Source organism: Sinocyclocheilus rhinocerous, unplaced genomic scaffold (assembly GCF_001515625.1).
Source record: "Sinocyclocheilus rhinocerous isolate Xijiao unplaced genomic scaffold, SAMN03320098_v1.1 scaffold520, whole genome shotgun sequence".
Lineage (NCBI taxonomy): Eukaryota > Metazoa > Chordata > Actinopteri > Cypriniformes > Cyprinidae > Sinocyclocheilus > Sinocyclocheilus rhinocerous.
The window spans coordinates 61,622-67,135 of record NW_015666539.1 but is presented as its reverse complement, the minus strand read 5'-3'; positions in this window follow the sequence as shown (position 1 = coordinate 67,135).

Sequence of the window (5,514 nt, the reverse complement as noted above, 5' to 3'; positions counted from 1 at the left end):
TCATCCAGGTAGTTCAAAATGCTGACGCCCTGGAGCTGCAACGGGGCCAGAGCTGCGTCCATACATTTTGTAAACGTTCGAGGAGCCAAAGCTAGTCCGAACGGAAGAACACAATATTGGTAAGCCTTGCCCATGAAAGCAAACCTTTGGAACTTCCTGTGTCTCATGACGATCTGGATGTGAGAGTATGCATCCTTTAGATCGATGGTTACAAACCAATCTTTGGATTGGATCTGAGACAGAATGGACATTACTGTTAGCATCTTGAACTTGCTCACTCTGAGCACAAGATTTAGACGACGCAAGTCCAAAATCGGACGTAAACCACCATCTTTTTTGGGCACAACAAAATACCGGCTGTAGAAGCCTGACTCCATCTGAGTGGGGAGTATCTCCTCTATAGCCCCTTTCTCTAGGAGTGACACGATCTCCTGACTTAAAATCGAGGCCTCCCCAGGACGTACCGTCATAGGAAGAACCCCTCTGAAAGGAGGTGGCCCTTTCCGAAATTGGATGGTGTAACTGTGTCGAACGGTGTGTAGTACCCATTGTGAGATGTCGGGCAGGCGTCTCCACGTGGCCCAATAGTCTGCTAGGGGCTTTAGTCGTTCTACGTTTGAAATATTCACCTGATTTTCCTGTATAGGGCCCCGAAGCACCTGAGTGGCTGGAAATTCTATAAAAGGAAGATGTCCTGTTGGGCCTGCCCACCACCCCAAGAGTGGGAGCTTTGAAGGCCGTCATAAACGGGCCATGCTCGCATGACCCTTGGGCTTTCTCTCGAACTCTGAAGGCTGGAACGCGCAGAGTATCTGAGGGGGTGCTCGTCATAAGGACTCGACCTAAAACTGCCCGAGGCGCAGTATACGGCGGGAACGTCAAGATCTGAGCCGGGAGGCCACAACGAGAGAGGCGAATAGGCTTGTGCAGTTCGTCCACACTCTCTAAAGGAGGGCCTGGCCTCCAAAGACGAGCAAAGGAATCAGGAACTGCTATTAGGAGCCTGAGAACAAGAGGCCTTGGCCGTCGAACTCAGGTCTATCCGCTTGCGTTGCCGTGGGTGAGCAGGTGGGCGAGACCTAGGACCCCAGTCCTTACGAGGGGGTAACGTAGGTGATGGCTCATGTCGCTGGACCTCGCGAGGGCGCTGCAAAGAGGACGAGCGTGAACGAGCCGCAGGTGGTTGACACTCTACTTGCCTAGCCTTGCGCGGGATGAGCTGACGAAACGCGGCGGACTGCTGTTTCGCTGCTCTAAACTTTTCCACGACAGTCGTGACCGAATCCCTGAACAGACCGTCATTAGAAATGGGAGCGTCCAAAAGAAAGGTTCTGTCTTTTTCCTTAATGTCAGTGAGAGTGAGCCAAAGGTGGCACTCAACTGACACTAAACCTGCCATGGACCTGCCCACTGCCCGAGCCGTGTGCTTGGTAGCCCTAAGCGCCAAGTCAGTAGCTCGTCTGAGCTCTTTAACGGCCTCTGGAGTCAGGCCTTCTCCCTCGTCCAGCTCCTTGAGCACATCTGCCTGATAAGCCTGGAGTACACCCATAGAATGGAGTGTAACCGCGGCCTGTCCAGCGGCCATGTAAGATTTCCCGACTAAAGCGGACGTAATCCTACACGGCTTGGACAGCAACAGGGGGCGTGACTTCCAAGACGGAGCAGAGTTCGGCGCAAGATGTGCCGCGCGAGTCTCTTCTATGGCCGGCATCGCCGCATAGCCGTGTTCCGCCATTTTAGAAACTGTGGCGAAATCAGCTGCAGCGGGATTAGTAATACGCGCCGAAAAAGGTTGTTTCCAAGACCTCGAAACCTCGTGGTGGAGGTCTTGGAAGAAAGGGAGAGACCTACGGGGCTGAGACGGAGTGCGGCTGAACAAAAATCGGTCGTCCAGTTTTGACTGGGCCTGATTTTTCGCCGGCTCGCTATCCCACTCTAACCCCAGCTTATCCACAGCGCACGTTACAACGTCTAACAGTTTGCTGTAAGACGGGGAGGTGCGTTTCTACTGTCCGCTCTGTCTCGAGAGCAGGTCCGCTCCTGAGTTCAGGCGACCTGGGACATGGACTGCTCTGATCGACAGGAGCTTTGTCTGAGCCCAAAGAAGAACACGCCTCGCCAGCCTGCACAGGGGTAATTCTCCTTGACGATTGAGGTACCTGAGATGCACTAGAGTTTTGCACATGGCCTGGAGAGAGCGAGAGAAAAGGAGAAAACTCCGTTGACTCACCCTCTATGAGCCTCGGCTCACATGCGTCACCCCAAGAGACCATCTCGTGCGGCGCCTCGGCAACCGCAGAAACAGGATAGTGGGGGTTAGACGCGAGGCCTACTTTATTTGAGAAGGCCGCGAGCCTCGAGCGCAATATTTTTAGCCGCAGGCTATCACAGCGTCGACAATCAGAAAGGCCGCTAAGCGCCGCTTGAGCGTGTTGTAGGCCCAAACATTGCACGCACCTGTCATGAGTGTCTCCTCCTGCGATAAACCTGTCACACGGCTCGATGCATCTCCTGTAGCTCATCGTGTCCGCTGAAGAGGAGTAAACTGCTCTTTTGAAGGAAAATAGCTAAGAACACGACGAAAAACGCTTTCCTACGGGCGACAGATGATTCGCTTCCTGAAGGAAATGATATCTGATGAAATAGTGCGCAGCACGCTGATATAGCTCACCTACGTGCGCGTTGGGGGCGGTGCTAAGCGCTATTTGGCCAATGAATTGGCGTGATGGTATAAGGGCTTCAGACATTCGTCACACCGAGGTGTTCCCAAAGCGATGACCTCATCGCAGCATCAAAGTGAGCCTATGAGAGGGAACTCCTGCCAGTGCCAGGGTGAAGATTTTCAGAAACTCCGGTTGCAGTGTTGTCGTGTAGCCAGTGAAACTGAAGAGTTTGGCTTGTAACGTCGTTGTTAACATGAGGCATGTCTGTGATTGGCTAACATGGCTTTACAGTTAGGGTTATATCGCCACCTGTTGGTTTGGCATGCACCTGACATCGCTTCATAGCGTGCTTTTGCCTTTTCATGTGTACCAGAGCCGTGTCTCTCAAAGCCAGTGAAACTGAAGAGTTTGGCTTGTAACGTCGTTGTTAACATGAGGCATGTCTGTGATTGGCTAACATGGCTTTACAGTTAGGGTTATATCGCCACCTGTTGGTTTGGCATGCACCTGACATCGCTTCATAGCGTGCTTTTGCCTTTTCATGTGTACCAGAGCCGTGTCTCCCAACGGCCCGGTTCCTGGCCGAGATTTTTTTTTTTTTAAACTCATGCAATTACCATAAGCAATCGGATAATGCTGGATTATCTAAAAGGCAATGATCATTTATTCAAATAAAAAATTTTTTTAAAAAAACATTCCATATGTGAAATTAAATGTTACTTTTCTAATTTGCTTTATGTAATGCTTTTTTTTCTTCCTGTTTTCAATGGAATTACCAAGAGATGTGTTGAAGCAGTAATGTTACTTAATTAATTTCACCAGTATTTTAGTTGAAAGACGCCCTCTCCTGCTAGACTTTGGGAAATATCGGCCTTCTTGACTGCCCTTTTCAGAAACTCCGGTTGCAGTGTTGTCGTGTAGCCAGTGAAACTGAAGAGTTTGGCTTGTAACGTCGTTGTTAACATGAGGCATGTCTGTGATTGGCTAACATGGCTTTACAGTTAGGGTTATATCGCCACCTGTTGGTTTGGCATGCACCTGACATCGCTTCATAGCGTGCTTTTGCCTTTTCATGTGTACCAGAGCCGTGTCTCTCAACGGCCTGGTTACTGGCCGGTATTTTTTTTTTTTAAACTCATGCAATTACCATAAGCAATCGGATAATGCTGGATTATCTAAAAGGCAATGATCATTTATTCAAATAAAAAAATTTAAAAAAAAAACATTCCATATGTGAAATTAAATGTTACTTTTCTAATTTGCTTTATGTAATGCTTTTTTTTCTTCCTGTTTTGAATGGAATTACCAAGAGATGTGTTGAAGCAGTAATTTTACTTAATTAATTTCACCAGTATTTTAGTTGAAAGACGCCCTCTCCTGCTAGACTTTGGGAAATATCGGCCTTCTTGACTGCTCTCAACATGCTGTTACTCTTCCCACTTCTTTTTAGTGTAGAAGCTAGATATAATCAGTGTTGGGAAGGTTACTTTGGAAATGTAATAGGTTACAGATTACAAGTTACCCTATTTAAAATGTAATAAGTATGACTACTTCAATTACTTTATTAAAGTAATGTAACTGATTACATTTGAAATGTCTAGCAATTGTTTTCAACTATTATTCATTTTGAAACATTTAAAGCTGGCGGGCCGGACTTACCCATTAGACAAAAGTCGGCAACCGCCTTGGGCCCCCAAAAGCCAAAGGCTCCGTAAAATGCTTTTATAAACAAGATGCGTATTAACCGCGGACACGCGAACGGTTGCTGTTTACAATGTGTATTACCACGACCGTCTGCGTGTCCAAGTTGAACATGCTTCTTGTGAATCCTGCTTGTAGCAAATGAAAATATCATGCATCTGAAGCTGTAATTAAATAGTGAGCAACAGTGTTTTAAATGCCGCTTACTCATTTATGAGAAGGACCCTGTCACGCTACGTGTGGAGGAAAGGCACCCCATACAGAAAGGTAATATATTCACATATATGTGAAACACTGTTAAATATATTGAAATATATTTTGAAAATTTATTTAAAAATGCATAGAACATAAAGCTCATGTTGCGTGTTTAATTATGTGTTTATGTGAAATTATATTCATGCCTCATATGATGTATTTTTAATCATTGCGTTTTTGCAATGCAGCCTAATTTTATTTCTACACTATAGGTTTACGGTTTAAAGCTATTCTATCTATCTATCTATCTATCTGTCTATCTATCTCTCTGTCTGTCTGTCTGTCTGTGTATAAACTGACTTCAAACAATGTTTTGCAATACTGCTTTCATATTCTCATTGAATTTACAGTTTGATGTAGGCCTACTCTTCACTTAAACAATACGTGATCAAGTTTCAGGACATTTGATCTGACTTTTATCTACTATTTATGTAAACTCTGGTAACTTTGACGTGTTTTAATGGGCGCGCGTTGAACATTCCAGTCGCATTTAAACTGGAGCAGAGGGAGTTACCATGGAAACGGGGCGTCAACTCAGCTGACAAGTAGCAAACTCCTTCTCTCAGTGTTGTTTTCACTGCATTCAGGTAAGTTTAGTCACTAAAATCACAGAAATAAAACATACAACTCTTCCTGACACTTTCTTACATGTAACCGACACGTTTCTGTTCAATATTTACTTTACAGAAATGGTTTAGTGTCTTAGGAGAAAGACCGTTAGCATCACAACCGTTAACTAACTATACAGGCTAACTGTAAGAGGTAGGCTAACTATCGATTTGAGCTCTTATTAATGAAAGTTTGGGCTTTTAATCACATTTTATGTGTAGATGAGCGGTTTTGATATATTTGTAAATGTTTTCCTGGTAATTTGTCAATAGATAAATAGAAGTAA